The sequence below is a fragment of the Alligator mississippiensis genome, chromosome 9, assembly GCF_030867095.1.
Source record: "Alligator mississippiensis isolate rAllMis1 chromosome 9, rAllMis1, whole genome shotgun sequence".
NCBI lineage: Eukaryota > Metazoa > Chordata > Crocodylia > Alligatoridae > Alligator > Alligator mississippiensis.
Window position 1 is genome coordinate 77,217,837 of NC_081832.1, and position 25,812 is coordinate 77,243,648.

The 25,812-nt window shown below is 46.7% G+C and overlaps 1 protein-coding gene and 1 long non-coding RNA gene across 3 annotated transcripts in view; one reads left to right on the forward strand and one right to left on the reverse strand.

Annotated features, from left to right (window-relative positions):
* Positions 1-2,728: 2,728 nt before the first annotated feature.
* Positions 2,729-10,824, reverse strand: LOC132243358 (uncharacterized). Its single transcript, XR_009454831.1, has 3 exons — positions 10,547-10,824; positions 9,968-10,092; positions 2,729-2,985 (listed from the first exon to the last, which is right to left on the reverse strand). It is a non-coding gene; the product is annotated as an uncharacterized LOC132243358 (long non-coding RNA).
* Positions 10,810-25,812, forward strand: part of SGCD (sarcoglycan delta) — a 496,907-nt gene continuing 481,904 nt past the window's right edge. Inside the window, exons 1-3 of one of the 2 annotated variants that reach the window (XM_059712937.1) lie at positions 10,810-10,991; positions 11,116-11,162; positions 14,139-14,258. The gene's annotated coding sequence lies outside the window, so the exon portion shown is untranslated. The remainder of the gene's footprint in view (positions 10,992-11,115; positions 11,163-14,138; positions 14,259-25,812) is intronic. The other variant, XM_059712938.1, reaches the window with a different exon arrangement.

Sequence of the window (25,812 nt, forward strand, 5' to 3'; positions counted from 1 at the left end):
ACCCTCTTTTTCTGATTTTCCAGGCTCTGCTGGCTCCCTGCTGCTTCCCCCAAGGTGGAAGAGACCCACCACGTGCCAGGTTGGTCCCCATGTCAGGCTGCGCTATGGGCGAGGGATGTATTTAATTAGGGCTGTATGGAGCATCACATGTGCAGGGCTTTATGATCTTCTCTCCGATGACACCTTAGCTCAGCGCATCTCAGTCTTAACCTGGATCTGTTGTCATGTCATCCTGAGCCTCCCAGCCAGTCATGCTTCACTGTGTGCAAGGAGTATGCACAAAAGCAGTATGGGAGCAGCCCACCCAAGTTATTTTCACTTTTGTACCCCTAGTTCTCAGAGTTAAGAATATTCTTTCACCTTGGGAATATCTTTTCATCTTTAATAATAGCACAGACATTTTCCTGTCCAGTTTAAGATATGTGGCAGCTAATTATAACTGGTCAACTCCTCGCACTGGGGGGATAATAGCGACGGTAGGAATTTTTTGAAAATGTCTTTTGCGGTCCAGTAGTTTCCCATGCTATTTCATTGGTATGGGATTACCACCCAGGAAACTGCCTCCATGCATAAAACAGTAGGAGCTGCTCTATTACTAGGGATATTTGCAGCAAGCCTCTTCACAATAGCTGTTAAATGCATAAACAATCCACCAGCATCTCCTCCGCGAACACTGCCATTTTATTACTTTAGTTATCCAGAAGAGCAACAGAAATTATCCTTTAATTAAATGGACTGCATGGGATGGGTGAGGTAGCATTTCAGTTCACGCACAGCAAGACCAGACTCAAAATTCACTCCGGCCCTAGCAGGCGCCATTTATTTCATCTCCTCGTCGCGGGGCGCTAGCTCTTACCAAGTTGCCTGCTGGAAGCAAGGAAGATATCATAATTTGGAGGAATCAGTGTTGTTGGGGGGGGGGCAGGGAATCAAAAACAAAGTCAGACAAGATGGGGAAAAGGTGCAGGCACGTGAAGTCACAGTGGCACTGGTACGCGGCTCCCGAGAGGGGTGACAGCGCGGGACCAAAAAGCTTGTCGTTATCTAAACACAACACCGGTACATGCAGAGGTGGAGTCATTTATCTTTAAGTAACAGGCTGACCTATTCAGAACTGTAATTTTAATGTAAGGCTAACCTTTGAAAATAGATCAAGTGATATAAATTATTAAGGAGCAGGCATTCGTCAGATAGATGGTCTCTATTAGTAATTTTATGCATGAGCGGTTTCTTTCAACTGGAGGGTTGCTGTGTGCCGAGAAAGTAAGTGAAGAAAAAAGTTACCCTTTCCCCCTGTGTGGCAGGCTGATTTCTTCTTCAGCAGCACTTTCCCAAGAGACTGAAACAGGGTCTTCTCTTTTCCTGTCCAATGTGATGTGCCAGTGGAAATACTTTCCCAATCCAGACTTTTTTGGGATGAGCTTAGGTCGCTGTTGCTGCTGTGCCGAAAGGCTGCTCCAGCCGTCGAGGGGCTGTTTGGCTATGTTACCTTTCCATTTCTGTTATGGAGTCAGCTGCCACTCTTTGTGTGCATTTGGCTGGGATGATGGACTTGGGGCTGGTCCTGCTTGGAGCAGGGGTTGGAGTAGATGTGACCTCCTGAGCTCCCTCCCAACCCGCTATATTTTCTATGATTATGCAATGTGCAAAAAATGTGAAGAGCAGTCGATGCTTTGTTGGAAAACATGGGCAGAGATCCCTGGTTGAGGGGGAATATCCTCTCTTGCCTATCCCTGACCGCAGCGCCAGAGCCCTGCTAGATATGAGGCTGCCTCTGGAGAGCTCACTGCAGCTGAGGCCAGATCAGGTGTATTTCCCCAAGAAGATCTGGTTGAGAAAGAACTAAAACTCGTGCTTTTGTTGGAGGTTTGTGAAAATGTTGACCTGGAGTGAAGAAAGGATGAATGTAATTAATGTATGTAAGAAAGGATTAATGCATACGTGCTGAAACCATTGCAACGTTCCCTATGCGAGGCTATCTCTTCGTCCCTGTTGCCTGGGTAAGACACGGCATTGGGATGTGGGCCCGGATGCTCCATTTCCATAACTGGTATAGAAGTGGGAGAAGCAAAAGTAGCTTCATGCATAAATTGGAGCAGCTGTGAGCCCTGTTTCCTCTCCTGTTGGCTCTTGTGTTTGGCCTTTGCGTGGGATCCGCAGTGAGGGAGGGTCGCAGGATGGAGTCATGTTGGAGTCTGCAATATGCATGGGGAAGTATGTGCAACCGAATCACTGCTGCTGTCAAATCCAATGTCAAGTGTAAGGTTTTCCTATTCCCTCCAAGTCCCAGCCCTTTTATTTCCCCTCAACTATTTGGCATTTGAATCCTATGCAACACTGGGAAGGAAAGGTATGTTGTGGGTCCAGGGTAGTACCCAACAGTTGGGCTCTTGTGACGTTTTGATTCACTTGGGAGGCGAGCAGGCTATACACTGCAAAGTTTTTGGTGTCTGAAAACTCCCTTGGGACCCGTCAGACAATATAACCGTTCCCAGCTGGAAGTGCAGGCTTTTATTTGAGCCACTCCACCAGTCAGCTGGCTTGAGACTTTGCCAGTCACGTGCACACTAACATCCCCTTTTCTCCCAACTCCTGCCTCCAGCCATCGTCCCTAACCACCCTCCTGTCTCTAAACCCAGGGCCCAAAGGGTAAAGTTCCCTAGGGATTCAGGACTTGATGACCCCATAGAGGAAATATCATCAGGCAGAAAATATTTATTTCCCCATGTCTCCACTCCTACTCTTCTCAAAGCAGCTGTCAGCGTAGGAGTTGGGAATAAAAGCATTACTTCAGCCCCTAGAAATTTTATAAGCCTTTTTAATCTCTCTTTTCCCCATTCTCCATTCTTCACGTGGTTTATCATCATACTGGCAGAGGACGACGGTTCACACTTGCTCCCTGGACTGGCTGGTCTGTGGCTAATTCACAGCCCCGTCAGAAACGCGACCTTGGGTAAAATCTTATGCTCTTTCTGTCATCCCCATCTGTAAAATGAGAATAACACTGTCATCTTTCCCTATTCTTTATTTATGGGGGTTCGTCTACCCTGAAAAGTTGCATTACATTAGTACAGAGGTTCCCAAACTTTTTCTTATTGTGTACCCCCTTCCAGATTTACCAACTGCCCGCATACCCCCACCAGCATACATTTTATATTTTAGCCCCTTAAATGCCAATTATTATTATAGTGAAAATTAAGTCCACCATTACACAATTTATCCCACGTACCTCTCAGAGATGTCGTGTGTACCCCCAGATGTATGCGTACCACACTTTGGGAACCCCTGCATTAGTAGATAACCTACTTCAGTTCAAGACTGGATGTTTATACTGCTTTTTGCCTTCTTTAAGACTCCTTTACACTGCTAGAATAGTATAAAGGGGTCCTGGTATAAACAGGAATTGAACCTCTTGTACAAATGAGGAACATGTGGTTTAGCATTGTGTTAGAGGGTTGTGCCCCCAGCATTGACACAGCTTGCTAAAACGAGCCTACATGTGCCACCAAAGGCTGAGTTGGAAGGGCTAGAAATTTAGGATTTCCACTTTACAGAAAATTGCAAAATTCCCAAATCTGTTTTTGCTTTGAAATGGGGGGAAAAAAATCATTTTTAAAATTCCTTTTTGGGAAAAAGTTTGGAATTTCATTTCAAAATGAATTCAACTGGAGATGTACTTATCTTTCATTTAATATCATACATCCTTTGATGGCATGTCAGCAGCAACACTGCGTGGTAATCTCTCACATGATATCAAGTCATGATAGACAAGTTTAATAGCTAAAATTAGAAGTAATAGAATATTTCATTATATTTTAAAACTCATTAAGAGCACCTGCCACTAAGCACAGATTGAAACATCAATATTGTAGAAAAATAATTTTAGGCTAGCTCAAGGGTACGGTAAACAGCTCTTCTTGTAATTAGTACACCGCGTGCTTATTTGAATAAAAATTTTCAAGTATGCAACTATTTCATTTACAATAGGGACAGGAGGGACTTTGATTCATCATGTTTTGTTTCCTAAAAGTAGGAACGCCCTTCAAAGTGCGAGAAACCCAGCCAACAATAGCTTATTTTGCTCTAGCAGTGAAACACCGTGCTGTATTATGATGTGAAATGCCAGTATAAGGGCACGGCAAGTTGATAACGTGCCACGAGTTACCTGTGACACATCAGGTAGTAGCACCCGAAATTAAGCATATCGTGGGAAAATAAAATATAACGAAGTCAAAACAGAATTTGTACATTCGGTTTGGAAATGTTGACACTTGGTAGGGGTATGTGAACGGCTGTCTTCCTTGCAACAGCATTTTCCAATAGGAAATTGTTTGGAGGAAAATGTTCCAGCGAGGTTGATGCTAAGTCACTTTGTAATACAGCACGGGTTGTTCCTCTGGCTCAAATGTGTGTCTTTGGAAGATTAGTCTTCCGCTTGTTTTAGGGCACCGCGGTCTCTGAAATCCGCCTCTCACTACTCTGAAGGAAGCAGAGTTCCTGTTGAGCTGATTACAGACTAAGGCTTTGTAGTGCTCTCTCCCCAAAAAAGAAATGTCCCAGTGATTAGGACAAAAGCATGGGGTAGGCATCAAGACTCTTTAGTTATTCCCCAGCCCCTTTCTGTTGACTTGCCATGTGGCAGATTAGCTTCTCTTTGTCTCAGCCTGCCTATCTGTATAATGGGCATCCTAGCATTAAAAGAGCTTGCTACGTTTGGGGCACAGGCGGACTTTTTGATGGCATTCATTGTTAGTCTTGGAGGGAGCTGTTGGGCTTAATGTCCCCGAACCATTTTGAGACCCTCGGTGTGGGGGGCAAAGTGCCAGAGTAGGGGGCTCTTATAAACCGTAGTTTTTCAGTGTCTGGTGTTGTTTTGCAACCAGCGCTTTGTGAATGCACGGCCTTGACCGACTTCAGAAATGCAGGAAGTGAGGCCCTGCTTTTGTATCCTCCTGCCTTCCTAATTTAATTTGGTGTCTAGCAGACTCTCCCCAGTTTTTGTCTTGGATGACTTCACTCCAGCCTTTGCGGGGCTGTCCCTGTTCAGCGCTGGGAGCCGTCAGGGAACAGCCCGATTTCTGACCTCCAGTTATTTAGCTATTGATGACAATGGGCAAGATTTAAGGATGATCGCTGTACCTACTTGGGGTCGCTTCTGATCTCACTCTTCAGCACGTGTTTAGATTGGCAATTGTTTTACCTCGCTAGACCTGTAATGTTAATATTCTTTTCTGTTGATATTGCTTTTAAGGAATATTAATCAACGGCTCCTAGGCACGACATCTTTAAAACCTTCCACTCCTCTTTTTTTTTCTCCAAACTGTGAAGGAGCACTGTTGAAGCCCCCCTGGGTAAATACAGCTTAAAGTAGTTCATGCATTTTAATTATCAAAGAAATCCACAGATAAGGACGAAACATTTGTCTTCTTCAGGCAAAACAGAGGAACATCAGGCCCACAGGTAGCATAACTTGGCTCCAGAGAGATTCCATTTATATCTCCCCATCTAAATCCTAAGGAAGCCTTCCTGATACCAACAGCACACGGCCAGCCAAAAGATGCAGGCAGCTCCTGGTTCTTCTTGCTGCAGTGTTATGATTTCCTACACCGGGAAAAGCAGAGCATTGCTGCCTTGTCTAGGTGCATCCACGTATACATGTGTGCTACTCCCCGTGCATTTCGTGTATGGGGCTTAGTCTCCTGAATGGCCCTATGTGCTGTCAGCAGGTACCAGATGATGCACAAAGCATGTTTTATTGCTAATATTGGTTATTTCCTCTGCTGTGTCAAACATAAGATCTGCTGCATTTTTCTATGTATTTCTAATGTTAGGCATTAGCAGGTTCTGCTCCCCAGGTCGTCTTCGGGAACCGCATACTCCTCGTCGGTGGTGGCAGTCCCTCATGGTCAAGGATGCTCAGTCCCACGGTCAAGCAAAGGGTTGTAAATGAGTCTGTTGATAGCAAAAACGGCCGATCCTAGAGCTGCAGACTCCTGGCAAGCTCCACACATGGTTTTACAAAAACAAATTGTAATGACGATTGCATTACAATTAAAAGCAGGGTCAGACCAGGGATTTCTGGGTCTTGTTTCTTTTCTTTCCACTCCTGTCATTCTTCTGTGATCATTGGTGGGAGCAATAGAAAAACAAAGTGTAATGATGATTGCATTACGGTTAAAGGCAGGGTCAGACCAGGGATTTCTGGGTCTTGTTTCTTTTCCTTCCACTCCTGTTGTTCTTCTGCCTCCAGAGCAAGGTGGTTTTCCTCAAAGTAAGATATACTTTCTTTTACAAAGCATTGCTGTGTAGCCCTGTCCCGGGCTAGTTTTTCTCAATTTGTGGTGTCAATGCCACACTTGAGGGTGTCCTTGCAGCATTGCCTCTGGCCCCCGCGTGCCCTTTGTCCTCAGTATAGCAGTTGTTCTGGTAGACATCCATCAGTCCTAGGCACACAGTGCCCTGTCCGCTGCAACGGATGTTGAATGATCAACACTTGCGTGCTGGGGGTGTTAGTGTTGGTGAGGACACTGGCATTTGTGCAACGATCCTCCCCCTTTATGCCAAGGATTTTCTGGAGGTAGTGCTGGTGCTGGCGCTCGGGGCTCTTCAGGTGGTCCCCGTAGGTCCCCCAAGCTTCACAGCTGTAGAGAAGAGTTGGGATTACCACAGCCTCATCTAGTAGGAGCTGTGTTCGAGTCCACCATCTCCTATGCCAGGGCTGACATTGGATGTCGGACCTCAGAATAGGCAGTTTTGTAGTAATACTGTTCTTTGCAGGGTCCCCAGCTGAGAAATCACTCAACCTGCATTCTCTGTCTGTCTCTCTCCCCTTCCTTTTAATAGCCCATCCTCAGTCCTCAAAGCCCACTGACACTCAGCCAGGGAACAGTGGATGAAACAACTTTTTTGGGGTCCGTCACAGCTCCCGAACCAGGCAGAGGAGCAGTCCAGCAAAGCCTTGACTGTCTCTTCTCTTAATGGGGAGGAGAGAAGATGGGAGCTGGGATGAGAAAAACATGCTTTAATGCCTGGAGGTAGGGCTTATAGGTGCCTTATCTCTGCTACTGGTAGGTGCTATGTAGCCACAAGCAGAGTGGGAAAGCCTTTCTCTTGTCCATTTTTGTATAAGGACACTTTTTGTATAAGGAAGACACTTATTATATTTAATGGGGCTGTTGTGATGCTTCATAAAGGGCTAACCCCACTGCTCCCTCTTCCGCCTGCCCCTTTCAATACAGGTGTCCAAAGACCGCAAACTGGTGAGAGGTGGTAGCATAGGTGACTGATGAGCGACGCTTGCCCAGGGGATCTGCACCCCTTGCATGCGGTGGAGCTTGTGCATTGGTGTTACAGGGGTGGGAGGATTTGGTGGAAGATCCCGTGTGACAAAAGTCCCCTGGTGATCATCCCTGCAGAGTGGCAGTGTGGGAGCCAGCGGCTCTTCTGGCGTCTCGAGTAGCAGTAGGCAACGCAGCCTTGAGAGGAGCCTTGTTTTCAGGCAGGACTTTCAGGGTCTCCAAGCTCTGGTTACTTGGGCTATAAACTGGGACTGCTGCTTTTCCCTCTGTCGCAGTGAACAGCTTTGAGACAGAGAGGGACAGTGCATTTCCAGTTCTGCTTTATAGCACAGCCGTCACAAGCCCTTGCATGAGAACCACGGCACTAGTTTGTGAAAGCTGGGGGCTTCTTTTGCATGTGGGTCACTGGAGATTAAGTTCAGCAGAGAGCATATGCTTTACTACGGGGAGAGTCCTATATTCTTCTCTCTTGGTGAGAACACTGAATCAGGAATATCACTATTTTCACCCCCTTCTTGCCTTATAAAATGGCTGGAGTGGTTATAAGTAGCCCTAATAAGGAGGAGAGAGAAGAGCGGCAGTGGTGACAGTGCTAAGAGATGCACATAGTTTCTGACCGAGACAGCTGTCCAGGACGCTGGCACATGTCTGCTCTTAGTGCATTGCTTGCACACACATCGCTGGATCACACTGCTGTCATTTCCCAGGTGGGGGCTTGGGGATGATGTGCGGCACTGTGCTGTGACAGCCAACCGCTGAACTCGTGGTGCTCCCTTAGGTGCTGTGCTCCCAGAGGAGACAAAACACGGCACAACATCTGAGCAAGATCCAGCGCAGCGTCGGGTGTGAGGGCAGCCTCTTGTAGATCTACACATAGGTGTTGTATAATTTAGCAAAAGGAGCCTTGCTGAATGGCACCGTGCCTAATGCATGCAAGATTTATTTGATTTGCAGACATTCCCCAGGTCCTCGAGTCTGGCTGAGCTCTGTGCAGTGCATGAGCTAGGTAAGGAGGGGGAGGCAGATTTGGCTGTTTGCCTATCTCAGTCCTCTTTGGATCCTAGGAACTGACTTGCACCGCCTCAGGGCTGCTCTCATTTACGCCATCTGCCAACAGTCCCCCAAGGGCTGCTACAGTGGCTGGGGATTGCCAGAGGGCAGCTGCCCCAGGCTGTTTGTCTTTCCCTGCTGCGTGCACCATGCAAGGGGTGTTAGCACGAGGGGGCACCAAGCTAGCAATGCCAGCTCTGCCGCCTGGGACCACCACGCACTTGTAGATCCTGCACCTGCCCAGTTCTAGCCCTGGGGCTTGGCTGAGACAGCCCAAAGGCTGCAGACCAGGGCTGAGGACCTGCACCTCAATGCAAGTCTTTCGGTGCATGCAAGATGCATTGTCCAGTCTTTCGGTGCATGCACAATGCATTGTCCAGGAGCTCCTTGGCAGGTGTCTTGCAGGAATGCATGCTAAGGAAAGGGCTGCATCTGGAAATGCAGGAAGGTACAGACCCGTTCACCTCTGGCGGGCCTCTTAGGAAGCCTTTCAGTGTGGTTTCCCTGAACCGAGCCGACGCTGGCTCCTGCCTACTGCAGTAGACAGTATTTCCCTTCATCAAACCTTCCAGCTCCTTGGCCAGCCCCCAGCTGGCCTCTTCGGGTGTCAGACGGAGGTTGACGGATGGGCTGGTGCAGAGGAACTTGCACTGTAATTTCGCACCTGCTTTAATGTCAAGAATTAAAAAAAAACAAAACAAAACCCCAGAAAACCCAGGAGCCTGAAATTAAGCTCCTAAATCTGTGTTTAGACATCCGCCTGATTGTCAAAAGAATTGAACACTCAGCAGCTCTCAGTTAAAACATTGGGTGAGAGCCTAACTATCCCTTTAGAAGTCTAATTTCAGGCTGGAGGCTATCTCTGAGCCTGTTGTCTTGCAAAAGAAGTTAATTTCCAGGAGTCTGAACTTAGAAACTGTCGGTAGGACAGGCGTGCTCTGGAAGAAAGTTTGCAATGTGATCATTGGTGGAAGCAATCAAAAAACAAACTGTAACGATGATTGCAGTGATGAGATCATCTTGGCATCAGTTAAAGACCAGAAAGTCTTAGCTTTTTTTCCTCTCCTCAGTGCCCTCTGCCCTTTTCTTGATAGATTTTACATCCAATTCCATTTTATAATTTTTGCAGATCCAATAATCTACATGTAACAGCTATTCTTGTTTGGGAGCCACAATGTGAAAAGATATTTAGGGGACTGTACCTCTGCTCAGGCTTCGACATGGAGAATTAAGTTTCTTCAGACCAAATGGCTTATTTTGAGTTCACACGGTTTTGTATATGATTAGAAAGTTGGTTATATTAACTCAGTTGACAGAAGATATTACTGATGCTGTCAGCTTCCACTTGCAAACAAGAAATTAATAAAGCCCTCTGTACACATGTGAACCTCTCTTTCAACTATAAATATGGAACATATATGTCATAGTAATTTGGTGTTTGCTTCACTTATCAGGAAATAACATACTTGTTACAGACAAATAAGAGCATCAAGGGACCAGGCAAGTCTTAAGGGTTTCTTTTGCCACTACTGGCATTTTATTATGTTGCTTAGTTACTGCAGATCTAGTTTCTACTTTGAGAGCAGAAGTTATTTTTAAATGTCTAATGAACGTCTTACCTGGGACACCCAAAGCTGTTCTGCGGTGGGCGTAGCATGGAGAGGCGGAGGGCAGCAGGAAGGAACTGGAAAGGCCCTCGGTACAGAAATCCAATCTAATATACAATCAGTTCCCAGCACTACATCTGATTACGAGAAAGCATAAAGGACTGGAAAAAGGAAGTATCAAGTGCTCTCAATAGGACAAATAACAGTAATTAAGAATCAGGCAGACCGCTGCCATTCGGAGAAGCAGAGGTTCCCCCCCCCCCGACCATGCACTCGCTTGTGTGAGAATACAGAAAATTCAAAACATTTGTGGCTTTCATTTGAAAATCCCTCATTCTCAGTTCAGGATCCCTGAAATAAAAGATGCACAAGGACAGGGCATTTTGTGGTGGCTTGATGAGACACGTGACGTTCTCCTCTCCCACGGGATTCCCAGTCCCTTTTTGCATTATCAGACCAGAGCTCCCCATCATGATGCTGTGGCTTCCCCGGAGAGACCAGTTGCATGGTATAAGTACTTGCAGCCAGTACAAACCATTGCAAGGCATGTCTTAAAAGCTGTGTGAAAGTTGCTTTTTGGACCCAACTCACTGCAAGGCCATTGGAGAGCATCCCTACTTCTCCTTCTTGATTACCGCAAGAGGCTGAGCTTGCTTCTAGCCCAGAGGTGAAAAATAACTGGGTAAGGCAAAGTTTTAGTCCTGTTTAAGGCTGTAACAAGAAAACATTAGTCTTCTGTTAGCCAGGAAAGCACATGTGTACTGGCCCTTTAAGGAGGCTGAGAATGAGTTGCACCTGTGCCAGGCTTCCCACCTCTCCTCAGGTGAAAGAAGTGAGCCCAGACCCTATGGGACACAAGCCCATGCCTCAAATCTGCTGGGTTAAAAGGCAGCTGAAGGTGCTTGAAGAAGGTGGAGGGTTGTCTAGCTCTCAGGCAGAGCAGTAGGGACTTGCTAGGTGCCAGCTGGAGAAACAGGCCTGGTGGGAGCTGCCCAGAGCAAGAGGTAGATGTGGATGAAGCTCTCCTCAAGGGCTAGTGAGTGACCCTTCAGAAGGAAGTAGGGAGTTTCTAGCTCTGAACTGAACTTTTAGTTTATAAATCAGGTTTTTTGGGGAGGGGAGAGCACCCCAGAAGTATCAACGGCTCTGTTTCCTTGCAGAAATAAGGAAACTGAGGCAGTGCTGACAAGCTCCAGTGCAGCAGGAGGTAAGACCCTCATTGCACCACATCTAGCTCCGAGCTTCTATTTTACCTTTGTTTTTATCCACTTTCCCTGCTTTTTCTGTCTCTAATACTCTCCTTCACTGCACCATCTGCACCTTGGTCTCAAACTCTTACATTTCCATTGATTTTTTTTGTGTGTGTGCGTGTGTGCCTGGGAGATGAAAGGCTGCAAGTACTGCGTGTGTAGGGGCTGGCTGGCACTCCTGTCTTCAGGCTAACGACATAAGCAAGTGGTAAGAGGAGAGTCTGAATCTCTCCCACGCAGAAGGCTTGCATCTTTAGCCTGTATGCGACTTGCCTTGTTGTGAGGAGCCTCTTCCAGCTCCCTCTGAAGGACTTGTTTCTCTTTTTTTACAGTTGAGGGCTGGTAATCCATAACCCGTCTCTGAAACATTGGTTTGGACAGGGCTGACTCTGCCTCGGGGAGGGGGTTGGACTACATGGCCCCTGGAGGTCCCTTCTAGCCCTACTTCTCTCTGAATCTGTGATGAAAGGATGAGAAGCTGTTTATTGCAGCACCTGCTTTTTTGGGGGGGGGGAGGGAGGCTTATGCAGGAATCTGCAGACCTCTTGCTTTAAGGCGCTGTGCTGAGGAGGCCAGAAGCCTCCTTTAGCAGCTGCCCTTTTTGGGGGGAACCCCAAACAAACCGTGGTAAATCTAAGCCAGGCCTTCTGCACAGAGGCTAAGGGAGTCGGGTGTCCAATTGCTCTGGGGGTTTGGAGCCCAACTCTCATAGCATCCTTGCAAATCTGTGCCTTAATAGGGATGAAACCAGCAGGGAACCATAGAAATGAAACGAGGCTTTCTAAAAGCCTCTAAAATGTAATGAAGACTATGAACCTCTTGACACACTTTTTTTAAATCCATCCTTTAAAATCCAAGAGGATTACATGCCTGTTCCAGAACTTGATGGGTCAGCTTAAAAATGCTGAAAGGTCCTCTTGTGGGATTTGTTAAGGGAGTCATGGGTTTCTCAATCCGGTCTTTGATCGCTTAATTTCCATGTCATCTCCTAGGCAGCTCCAGTGGTAACTGGGTGGGCCACTCCCCAGGGACTCGACTGGGGTTCAGGTCCCAGCTTAGGTGAAATGCAACTGGGGGACTTTTTTGTCTAGCTTATGAATTTTCTGAGCCTGAGGACTTGGTCCCCCTGAGATGGGCTGCAAACTGTATTCTGAATATTGAGCTCCATTCCCTTTTCTGTGTCTTGTTGGGGCTTTTATGGGGGTCTTTCTCCTCCTGGTGGGGGAGAGTCAAGAGAAACTCTTGCTGTGTGGGGTCACTCAATGGCAGGATTGTGCACTGGGATGATTTGGGTGAGAGCTACTTGCCTACCTGGTCTGAAGTCAGGCAAAAGGCAGGGAAGATTTGCACTTTTTATAAACTAACCCAAATGGAGAGAGACAGGCTTTCAGAGGCTGCAGCTTGCTTTGTCAGAGGCTAATAATTTGGCATCACGGGAAGTAAGCTGCTGCTTGTGAAAGTTAATGTATCTCTGCTTTCTCTGGTCCATAAGGGTCCAATGGACCAGGTGATCCAACCTGAAAGCGATACTCTTGTGTTTATGGTTCTCAACTTTGCCGGAAGTTGTGTTTGATAATGGTCAAGACTGTCAGTAAAGCTCTAGTTATGGAAATTACTTGAGCCTGGAAAACTGGGAAGTGCTTTCTCGCAAATACCACCAGATGGTTTCTTGCTTTCTAGAGAGCCTGGCCCTCTGTTATATCCCAAGGGATGATACAGATGTGTGCGAGGAATTCAGACTAGCATTCCCTTTGCTAGGAGGCAGTAAGTGCACAGCAGTGCGAGGGTCTTGTACTCTAGCCTTCCAGTATATTGCCAAAAACCCAGCTATTTTCAACAGGACTAATACTGAGCTAGGCAGACAAGGTTCTTTGGGTAAATCTGGTATCTTTTATAAGACCCCTTCAAATAGTTGGAAAAATTCTTCTTTGCAAACTTGGGTACAAATGCCCTTTGTCGGACTGAGGAAGCATCTGCAGTTGGTGTGTGCTCTTCCTGGATGGGCTGAATAGTGGAGAAGCCAGAGGCTGGTCTGCATGCAAGGAAACCTTGTCTGCCTATGTCCTTAGACCAACACAGCTGCAACCCATACCCCCAATGCTGATCTACACTCCTGTGAGTCAAGAGCCAGCATCTGGTGCCGGTGTCCATTTTGGAGTAAGGTTTGACATCAACGGGAATACCGCAGTTATGTACCAGTACAAACCAGGTCAAGGAAAAGGCACTTGTTTCTTTAGTGAGTAATCATGTAAAGGGGGTCTATCAGAAAATGAAGCTTTTCAGTATCTGTGCTGTTCCAGATCAAGCCTATTACCGGTGTCATAAAGCACTGGCTATTGGGTTATGGAATGAGAAGATAAAAGGATGAAGAGTAATGTTTCAGTTAATAACTCCTTAATTTGTGAGACAGAAATTCTTATTCTTGATTATACGTGTTGGGGGTAGACACGAGCGATTTTGCTGTCATTGGGTGGGGGGTGATGGAGGATATTTTACTCTTGTCTTCCACAGTGAGTATAATTCAGTGATTTTTCTTTTTCTTGCTTGGGCAATTCACCTGTTTTAGTATCAAGGTGAACAACAAAGTGGTAGAGAGACGGGACAGGGATGCAAAATGCACACTGCTTAAACTGGCTATGAGTTGTTGAGGGACCAACTCCATCCAGTACCTTTCCAGATTGCCTGGCCAGTATAAAACAGGAGGCAAGCCAGTAGCTGATGTTCAGGGCTGTGTAACGGGTAGGCTTGTGTAGTAGGAGGCTGCTCCTTTTGTACCATGTCACCTCAAAGTCCCTCTGGCAAATAGCCTGGCAACATCCTCCCCCACCAAAATGGATGGAAATGTGTACACCGTGTATTTCATTCTGATGCCCAGACAACATTGTACTAGAAAAGCAATTTCCAAAGTGAGCTGTGCTATTGCTCTTTTATAGATCCTTAAAACGGGGCGGAAAGTGAATTGCTTGTCCGAAGGCTGCAGGCTACAACTTGGAGCCAGGACTGAGCCAGAGGCTTCTCGGAGTGGGAGACTATTCTTTCAAGCAAAGTTAAAGGTAGGGGTGTATGCATTTGATTGCTCCTGACCCTTTGATCATCTTCCATTTATGCTTGGGGTGAACCTGAAGTGACTGCATTAGTTTACAGTGGTGTTAAAAAAATTGTATTGGACCCAGTACCTATCCATCACTTGTTGTTGCTATAAATCTTGGCAAAGACAAAAGCTTATGAGCTCAGTAGCAGACGGCAAGATGCAAAACTTGTCTGAGGTCAGAGTGGGATGATGATTAAAAAATGTTTCCCAAGCTGGATCTGTGTAGTCTTCCTTAATTCAAGTAGCCCATCTCTCCAGCACTGCCTGAACGTTGTGGTTGCATCATCTGGAAGGATTGTTTGCATCTTGAAGTAAAGTAGGCAGGGAAGTGCCCTGGTGTCCAACTGCAGACTGGCCAGGGTGTGTGAACTTGCAGCACTTCGCTTAAGTTGCTTTGTTCAACCCTTTGCTGGAGGAGCTGAGGGAATGTTTCTAGTCTACTACAGCAAGTAAATGAATATTGACCTCTTTAAAGAATGGCTCATCTTCCACAAAAGAACATTTCCATCTAATATGTCTGTCTCAAACTGGATTCTCCCACTCCTACTCACCTGCAACAGAGGACCAGCCAGGCATCAATGCATTACCCAAGTTCTCAAACAGGAAACTCTTTGGGATGTATGTGCATCATAAGCCTTTTGCTAGCTGCCTTCATACATTGTGTGAAATAAATGTTATTCCTAACTTTTAATTCCATTAGAACTTACTCCAAGTTGGGTATGTGTGTCTTTGTATGAATGTGCTAGACTCTAGCAAAACCAAACATGAGGGCACAAATTCTCTACCACGGCCTTCACAAATCTATTTGGCAGACAAGGCGAGCAAGTGATAATCAGCATAGCCTGAAAAACCTCCTATGGGGAGAATAAAGTTGAAGCCACATGCACAACTGACATTTATTTGGCACGATTGACCCCTTGTTGTTTTAAAGCTCGGATAAAACCCAGAGAGCTTTGCTAGGATAGGAGGTATGACTTCCCCCTGCAAGGTGATGGGCATGGGGAAAGCAGGAAACATGTTTAGGTTGGAAAGAATAAGAGAAATGTGGTAGACAAAGAATATACAAGCTTCAGATTTAATCTGAGAGACATCCAGACTCCTCATCTCATACTCACTCTTCCTTAACAATATCTGCTAGCTAGATGCATTTGACACACTACATCATGTTTGGCAGCACCATGCAGTATGGCATCATTCCACCTCTTATTGCTTACTGCCTGGCAGTAACAGGACATGAGATGACTTGACACGAGTGAGATAATGTAGTTCAACAAGCTACACGTTTGCTGGTTAACACCTGAATTCAAACTGAGCAGTTCGAAAGAAAATGCTAGGGGAGAGGTTGTGGTAGGTCTCGTGCTTGTCGGAAAGAGTGCTAACTTTGCAATGATGCACATAAGCCAGAACCTAACACCAGTTTGTGTGAATTATTACTTTTTCCTGTTGCTGAGTTGATCACAAACTGAAAAATCCAGGGGTGGGGAGTCAGAATTATTCCTGTGTAGCTGCCAAATGGCTTCTGCAAATGGACTTCATTGTGAACAGCAAGAAATCAAACTGAACATGCACACTGCATAAACCGGCATCACATGCATGGAAGGGGGGGGGGGGTATTTCTGCAACCTGATTGTGCACCCTGACTTATGAATGACAAATAGCAAATGACTTGCTACACATGAATTTATTGAAGGCATGCAGGTGCTGCACCTTTGCAGAACATCGCTGCTGTGTGTGCCAGGGAGGAGGAGAACTGTTAACTGCTAACTTCTAGTGCTTATTTCATGGTTGACTTGTCAGTGAACAAGGCGCTGTTTGCACACATCCCCTCAGGATAAGGCAGCGGGGTGTGAGCTGATGAGGAGCTCTGCACTGACAGTGGAAGTGTCTGCAATCTTGGAGGTAACTAGTCCAATGTGTTCTTGGGATGCTGTACTCTGGAGTGAAATCTGGGCCCTGACAGAGCAGGAATTAAAGTGGTCCTGGAAACTGAGCTCGGCATGACCCTCTCACACTATTTCCCTCACTAGCGGGTTTCCACCCCCTTTGCACAATCTCTCCATAGGGATCCTCCTCTCCTCAGGGTTATTCCTCACTGGGAAGCCAGGCAGAATAGTCCTGAGTTGCTCCAAGTTGTGTTCGAAGAAGGGAAGGAGCTGTCGAGGGAGGGAAGGTGCCTTGCTGGAGTTGATGGATTCGGTTTATAGGCTCAGACAGTGGCTGAGATCCCACTTGAGATGCTAAAGCAAGGGCTGTGGTATGAGGGTTTGGTGCTCCCACATTGACACACTGCCTGAATGGCAATTTTTGGAGGAGGAAAAGAACTGACCCTCAATTCATTGGGGTCTGACACAGCCTCTTGAAGTTGATTTAGGAGTCTTTCCTATGAAGTTTTTGAATCCAGCATTAAGGGCTGGCTTCCACTGAGGTGTAACAGGGCAGCCAGGAGCCTGGGCCACCTGTAACATCCCATTTCCCCCCCCCCCCCCCCCCCCCCCCCCCCCCCCCCCAATCTGTCCATCCTGTCCCAGTTGCCCCACTCTACTTGCACTACTGGGGTCCTATGCCCGAGACGCACTGTCACAAGCACACTAATCCAGTTTCATCTTTGCTCTTAAGTCTCTTTACCAAAGTTGGGTGAGAGACCATTTTAGTCATCATTTAAAATGCTCTTGTCTTCATCTTCTGAACACCACGTGCCTCAAGGTTGGGAGTAAATATTTTTTGGGGGAGTATGAGACTCTTTTTATTCAGTAATCCAAGGGGTGGCAGAAGCCATCTTCATCTTTTACTCTTAATTAAAAAAGCTGTTGTGAGTATGCAGGGAGGTTGGCATGTTTTACTGAGACCAAGCTGCTCATCCCTGGTAGCAGCTGTCCAGCAAAGCCTTCATCACCTTGCATTTCTCATGGCGTAGCTCCTGCGTGTCTGCTCACCCAGACCATCTACCAGTATAAAAGCAGCAGGGCTACCAGGGGACAAGGAAAGGAGTGATGCTTGAGGAAGATGGGGTGTAAAAATGAGTCTGCTTTAAGGTGCTCACCTAGGCAGGCTGCTTCTAAAACTCCAAGGAGTCTGTTCCAGGCTTTTGGAGGAAAACTGCGTGCATTGCAGTGCAGAAAATGTTGAGCATTGCAATAGTGCAACCTATTGGTCTCTTGGTGAAGCCAAGCTTTGTTACCTGAACTGTCAAATACAGCAACACTTCCCCCCTGGCAGTCTGTCAAAAAGAGCAACTGTAGTAACCTGCCTAAAGGAGGCAAAGGGCAGGTCCTTGATCTCACCAGCTTGGCGGGGGAGCAGGGAAGGAGCGCGCTAGACTGCAAAATCCTTCCTGATGAAGGGCCCCTCAAAGCAGGCTAGCTTTAGGGGGAAAATCAACTATTCACCACTTTTTAATAAAATCCCCACCAGTTGTCTTCATCAAAGAGAGAATTTAGTTTTCATCCCTTCCTTGTGGCTACCTGACTCTGCTGTTTGCTACTAATGATGGGTCCTAGAGCATGGAGACTCTTTAATTCTTGTTATCTCTTTGTTGGGAAGATATTAACTGACTGTGGTGGAGCTTGCAGAAGAGCAGCAGAGTGGTTACAGGGCCAGAGGGATTGTCCTGTGAAGATAATATTGTATAGCATCTGGGAAGTAGGGGGCAGAGGAGAAATGTCTAACTGCATCAGAGTACAAACTCCAAGTGGAGATGAGCATTATCCAAGGAAAAGGTAGGCAGCATAACTGGAAGCAGTATGTCAAAAACTGAAGGAAAATGCAGAATTTTAGGCCCAGTATCTGACAGCAAGATGTATTACATTATGAAATGTGCTTTCTGAGGGATGTGGCAGAAGCTCCAGTGTTTGTCATACTTAACTGGACTAGATGATACCCTAATGGATGTCCCACGGGCTTGTTGAGAGATGGATCGGAGAACCCAATAAGTCTTTTCCATCTCCAGATACTGCAATATGTTTGTGACATGCGGTGCCCATAAAACCAAAGACATTCTGACTTCCTTCTGGATTTGTGCAATGCTAAAGGCTTGAATACATTCACTAAAGATGGGATTTATCTTGGCTTACATGTGAGAATCAAGAGTTCCAGTAAACTCTTAACACTTCAATTATAGTACACACAAAAAGAAACATTTTTCACCTGAGACAGGGAAACTTTTGCTTGAAAGAGGGGTTTTGGAAAAACTGATATTTTTAACAGTTTCTTTGCCTCTGTTTTCTTGAACAGGGACCAGGACATCCCTCCTACCAGAGGTAGGGACGATCTCGGGGATAGCTCTGTCAGGCATTCAGTCAGTGCGGATGTAGTTGGGGATCTTTTGGAAGGGCTAGACATCTTTAAATCTGCAGGTCCAGATGCCCTCCACCCAAGGGTGTTGAGGGAGGGGTCATCGCGGAGCCCTTGGCCCGGCTGTATGAGCATTCATGGTCATCTGGCCAGGTGCCGGGGATTGGAAACTAGGCAATATGGTCTCAATTTTCAAGAAAGGGAGGAAGGAGGACCCAAGTAACTATAGGCCTGTAAGCCTCGCCTCGGTGCTTGGGAAGATCTTGGAGAAGATCATCAAGGAGCACATCAGTGGGGGGCTTGTGGGCGAGATCATGCTTAGAGGCAGTCAGCATGGCTTCACCAAAGGCAGGTCCTGCCAGACCAACCTGATTGCCTTTTACGACCAAGTAACTAAATCCTTGGATGACAGTGTTGCTGTGGACATAGTCTTTCTAGACTTTAAGAAGGCCTTTGACACTGTCTCTCACGCCATCCTCATCAATAAATTAAACAACTGCGGCATTGATGCCTACACAGTTGGATGGGTAAAAAAACTGGCTGATGGGGTGCACCCAGAGTGCAGTGGTGGACGGGTTGTACTCAACCTGGTGAGATGATGTGAGCAGTGTGGTACCCCTGGGCTCGGTCCTCGGGCCCGCATTGTTTAACATCTTCATCCGTGACGTGGACGAGGGGGTGGAAAGCACGCTGTCCAAGTTTGCTGATGACGCTAAGATGTGGGGCGAGGTGGACACACTTGAAGGAAGAGAGAGGCTGCAACTAGATTTAGACAGACTACAGAAGTGGGCAGACGAGAATAGGATGGGGTTCAACGCAGACAAGTGCAGGGTGCTGCACCTGGGGAGAAGGAACCCACAGCATACATACAGGCTGGGGAGTTCCCCTTGTGAAAGCACAGAGGTGGAAAGGGATCTCGGAGTCATTATTGACTCCAAGATGAACATGAGCCGCCAATGCCAGACGGCAGCCAGCAAGGCCAGCCATACCTTGTCATGCATCCAAAGGTGCATCTCGGGCTGGTCCAAAGAGGTGATGCTCCCCCTCTATGCGACTTTGGTCAGGCTGCAGTTGGAGCACTGCGTCCAGTACTGGGCGCCGCACTTCAGGAGGGATGTGGCCTGCCTGGAGAGGGTTCAGAGGAGGGCCACCCGCTTGGTGAGAGGACAGCAGGACAGGCCCTACAAGGAGAGACTGAGGGGCCTGAACCTGTTCAGCCTCCACAAGAGGAGGCTGAGGGGGGACCTGGTGGCTGCCTACAAACTCATCGGGGGAGAGCAACAGCAAACGGGCAGAGCCCTTTTCTCCCCAGCACCACCTGGGGTGACGAGGAACAATGGTCATAAGCTGATGGAGAATAGGTTTAGGTTGGAGACCAGAAAGCAATATTTTACAGTTAGGGTGGCCAAAACCTGGAACCAACTTCCCAGGGAAGTGGTCCTGGCCCGTACCGTGGGCAAATTCAAGAGGAGTTTGGATGATCACCTGTCTGGGGTCTTGTGAACCCAGCATTCATTCCTGCCTGTGGCAGGGGGTCAGGCGAGATGATCTGTTCAGGTCCCTCCTGACCCTAGCTGCTGCTGCTGCTATGGTACTTCATGGCTTTATTCCTTCCACATTGAAAAGTCTGGATCACTTTGCAATGTTTTTTTTCAGGGTTGATTGCATTGTCTGTGGAGAATAGAGCCAAAGCTTTGGGGGGTGTTGGCTGTGGAAAGCTCAACAAAATTTGCATCTGTAAAGCAGCGGCAAGAAGAATGCTAAGCCATGGCTGTCTGGACCCCGAACCAAGTATCAAACTTTCACAGTTGTGGCCTAGACTAGATAAAGGCCAAGTTACACGACTCCAAAAAACACGTGAACGTGCACATTGATTGCTGCGCCCTTCAGTGGAACAACTGGGTGCATCTAAAGCAAAGCAAGTCCTTGGCTGGCTTATTGATAAAATGATACCCTTCTGTGAGTCCCCTCTCCCTTTTTTCCACCCACCTTGTCTTCTGCATTGTGCCAAACCTTATTATCACCAGACCCAAGAGTCCCAACCTCTCAATTCTGAGGAAATAAGTGTCTATCATGAGCACAAGCCAACTACAGGCTTTAGGCAGGTGTATCCATTGCCTACGGAGGATGAGACTTTCCAAGAGAAGCCAGTTGCGTACTGATATACTGCTTTCCCAGCTAGCTGGCTAGAACGTGAGGCAGTCGGGCGGCTTGCCCAAGGTCACGCTGAGCTAATAGCTCAGCCTGAGTATAAAGCCTTGGATCATCTTGGCTCCTGGTACTTAGTGCTCCTGACCAGCAGATCGGAGTATGTCTTAACCTGGAGGTCAGCAGTAAGTGCCTTTATACACCTGCAGAATGGCAAAATAGAGGTGGTTTACGTAGCGGCTGGGCCCTCGGCTGCTGCTGAGCGCTGTGACGGGTCTCGGTTGAAGATGCGGTAACTTTTCTGCCTAAGTGCCTCTGTTTCGCTGACTGAGGGTATAAGAGACTCCTGCTCTCACTTCCCCATGTCCCAAAGGCATCGTCTCAGCCTCCTGATGGTCTCCGTAGCCTTCAGTTCTGCAGCTTGGGCTTGGAACATCTTGTTTAGTTGGCATATTGCTGTTTGTGATGTGGTCCCTTTTCTGCTTGCCTGCTACACCCTTTGTATTTCCACTTCTGTTCCCTCTTGGACATGTGCCTTCCTCTTATTCCAACAATGCCTTCCTTTCCCCCAAAGGTCATACCCTGAAATGCAAATTGTTTTGTTTTTTTAACAAAATCTATAGGAATATTAAATTTCCCCGCAGGAGAACACTTTATTGTGCCTCTCTGCCTCGTCCTACCTGGCATGAGGCAGGGCTGGGCAGGCCACACATAACCATAGTGTGCTCCACAGCAAATCTGAGGTGCTACAGCCCCCAGCTACAAAAACTTTGCTCTCTAGTTCATGCTGGAGCTGTGAATAGTGCATCAACCAGTTGTCATAATACAGCTCCTCAAACCAACAGCCCAATGTGCTCCTGTGGCATTGGGAAGATGTATATCAGTAGCCACCTGTATCACTTTCCTTCCAGTGCATTGCTTTCTGCACCTTCCCTTGTTGTCAGGCAGGTAAATGCATAGAAATAAGGCAGTGCCTGATGCTGCAAGTACTGCTGTGCTATGAAAAGCATGACAGCAAGCTCTGAAGTGTTCAATGGGCCAGCATTGGGCAGTCTGCACTGTAAATCAGTACTGGTACTTGCATTGCAATGGAGGAATTGATTCCAGGTCTGATGTTTGTGGCATAACTGCTGGTTGCTGAGAGGATTTCAGTCATTTCTGACCTCAGCATTGGGAGTCTTGGTGTACCTGGTGCAGGGGGTCTTTCCAGGTCTGGGCAGATCTCCCAGGGGGAAGTACAGCTGCAAGTCCCAGTGCAGGCAAGGCCTGGGAGAGATGCCAGAGACTCAGCTCCCTCTGCAGGTCCTGCTCCTGGCAAGGCTGCCAGTCTCCAGCACTGACATGCAGCAATTTTGAGCAAAAGCATTTGACTTAACATGGCATTTACTCCATTTAATATAAACAGTCTAATGTAACCTCTGTGTGACCGCGCAAGGCGGCTGGTTTGAAGGGTTCTCGGCATCTTGCTGCTGCTTTGTGTGGGAGGACATTTATAAATCTAAACCATGAAGACAGCTTGCTAGGAAACAGCTTAAATAATTGAGCAATGAAAGCTACTTGTGATCTTGGGAGAGGGCTGGAGACTGACTAGCTGGCTTTGGAGAGGACAGCTGTCAGGTCACCCCAGGCAGCACGCTAAAACAGCGTGTGGTCCCCATCCTGCAGACACGTGGTCCTGTCGAAGCTGGTGCATCAGGAATGTCTCCGATGCACACCAGCATCCGCTGGCACTTTGTGTTGTGGGCACTTGTGTGGCCCAGGATTGATCATGCTGGGGTTGTGTGTGCACAGCCTCTGTACCGTGCTCAGGACCCCTGCTATGAAATGCCCCCTGCTTTTTCACTTCTGTTTAACATGCACTGGATCCACAGCTGCCCCAGATGCAGCCCTGCGTGCACACCAAGAAGCACGCAGGATCATAGGAAAGTAGGGCTGGATGCGCCCTTGCAAGATCGTCCGGACCAACCGCCTGCTCAAGGCAGGATTGTCCCGGACTAACCCAGCCCAGCCAAGGGTCTGTCGAACCTGCTGTTGAAAACTTCCAGGGATGGAGACTCCCCAGCTTCTCTAGGTGCCTCCTGCTTGACCAGCCTCCAAGTCGGAGACTTTGCCCTCAATTTCCTCTCCTGCTGCTTGAGGCCTTTGTTGCTAGTCCTGTTTTTTGTGTGGAAGGATGTATTTAATTTTCTAACCTCATCAGATGTGCTTAAGGTACAAACAGATGTAACAAGTTGATATCGGATGTTTTTGATGTGACACTTGCATGGAAATAACTTATCTCTGTATGCTTCTGTAGTAATATGGAGGCAGCAAAACCCTTCCAACTCGAGTTTGGGGTTCATTCAGGACGCAGGTTCCTGTATCGCCGCTGAGACGTGCAGCTGTAATGGTAGCATTACAACAGCTGTTGCACGCTCTCGACCGGCAGATCCCCTTCCCCTTTTCAAGCGGGTCAAATAAAGCTTTGTTCAGTTTTCAATGAGTCAGACGTCACCTGGATAGAAGTATACTTGCAGTCTGTGTGGAAGTCGATGGCCAAGGGTTGGGAATATCAATCCGTAGATCTTGCAAAGATGTCTCTTAAAGCTGCACCGGAGACTTTCCGTTTTGAAAAAAAGACCCATTTTAAGAGCACAGGTGAACAGGGAGCTTCCAGTGTTGAAAATCATTGAAGCGCACAAAGCATTTCAGTGTTGGCCAAATGAACTGTATCATCCAATTATTTTCAATTACAATTACGATCCCTTCCTTAATGTTTTCTTATGCTGATACCAGTGTTGCTAATGTAGCCAACTCTGGCTTTATGATCCCTCTTGCTGCAACGTGCTGTGCTTAATTGCTTTGTCTCTGTAACAAACAGACGTTCTGAACAATTAGACAATACTTTGAAAGCGAGGTAGGAAAATAGCTGAAGATCCTTTCATTTTAATGATGTTGTTGGGGCACCCCATGGTTTTGAATCGATGCTGGGATACTGTTCTTTGATAGCCTTCCATAATTTTAAACAAGATCTAATAAATTTATATTTTTATGTAAAGTTTTGGAGGGAAAGGCCCTAGTTTGCTCTTTCCTAGGTTTTAACTGAGGATCGCAACTCTCCTGTGAGTCTCAGTTCAGTTCCCACTCGGCTGTCCATCTCTGTTCAACAAATCGCTTAAGCAGATGTTTAAGTGCTGTGCTTAATAGGGATAGACTTTAAGCACATGTTTAATGCGGTGCTGAATTGGGACCTCTAGTTGGAAACCAGCCATCTTGTGTTTTAGGACTTGAAAGCGATGTTAGATAGTTTGTACAGAATTACAATAGGCTGCATATTATTTTCAATAATAAGGTGATTTGCCTTCTATATATTTCTTCCTTGGGAAACTTAGGAAACTAGAAAGGAACGATAGTCCCACAGAAAATGAAAGTGAATTTGGGGGGGGGGGAACAGCACCTGAACTGATTTATCCCTTCGAGTGCTATTCAATATTTTCATTAATGACCTGGATGATGGAATACAGCGTACACGTATAAAATGTGTAGGTGACACGGAGTTGCAGGCACTTTGGAGGACAGAATCGGAATTCAAAATGATCTAGACAAATTGGAGAGATGGTCTGAAAGCAACAAGATGAAATTCAATAAAGGCAAGTGCAAAACGCTGCACTTAAGGAGGAGAAATCAAATGCACAAAGACACACACAATAATTGGGTAGGCAAGAGAAGAGCAGAAAATGAGTCGGAGGTTATAGTGGATCACAAGCTGAACGAGTCGACACGATGCCGTTGCAAGGCAGGGAAGATGTCGTTTGGGGAGGTATTACTGGCAGTGTTCGCTGTAAGACAGGGGAAGTCATTATTCAACTCTGCTCTGATGAGGCCTCTGTTGGAGTCCTAGATTGGGTTTTGATCATCATATTTCAAAAGCTTCAGAACAAGCGGAGCATTTCTAGGGGCAAACAGCACCAATGATAAGGGGTTAGAAAATGGGATGCGTGTGGGAAAGTGTAAAGACTGGGTTTAGGGGGTTTAAGGAATTTAACCATCACTTCTCCCTAAACAAGGCTTTGGAGTGCTTTAAAACGATAGCACTTTGCAACTGATCCTCGGTAACAGGTTTGGGTTGTTCTCTGTCTGTTTTATTCTGCTGTTAAAGAAAGCTAAACTGCTGTAACTTTTAAGCCTGATTCTTTTAGGTTTGAGTTACGGCGGTCTAGCTCCAGCTTACAGCACAAGAGAAGACGGGCAACAAAGTTAAGAGGATCAACTGATGTGCACTCCCAACCAGCAAGTTTTCCCCCATCTCTGCTTTTAAAAAACACTTTAAAGCTACAAGCAGATGTGCTGCTAGTCTTGGAAAGAGAAGTATGAGTGGTGTAACAGTGCTTTAATACTTAACAAGCTGTTTTAAAGGAGGGGAGGAGAGATTGAGAAGCATTTTGATAGACAGCAAAGTGGAGAGCTCTGATATTGTGAAAACTGTCAGGATGGTGAAACAGTGCTGCTTGTGGCATCTCCTTTGCTTGACTTGCATCAGTGCTGCGGGAAGAACTGGGTGATCTCTTCCACCCTGGTCTGCATGATTTTAAATAAACATAATACAGGAGTATAATACTGGATCAGCCTGCTGCCCTGTGCACAGTGCACACAGATGCCTACTTGGCTGCTTAAATCTTCTTCGCAATTACCACCGTAATAATATAAGGAGCACTCTTAACAGCCAGCTTCCCAGTATGACATGCGAGACAAACAGATCAGCTCTGTTGCCACCCGCCTTTATTAATACAATTTGCATAGCATTACCATAATGCTTTCCAATTTTTATTTTAAAAACTATTACTCTCGACAGCCTCCCTAATGTAAACAAGCATCTGTGGCACGTGCCGAAACCCAAGCTTCTGCAAGCCGTTCCAAGCAGCCTTTTTGCTAAGGAAGGAAGCAAACCATTTTAATGGGCCACTTTAAACCTCGAAAGATCAGATGAGAAAGCTGGTCCCGTTTATGAGAAATGCACTGGGTATTTAAGTGGACACCTGAGTGCACTTGATTGTGCTGATTAACACCAATCTGGCTCATGATGACACCTGGCTGAGTTT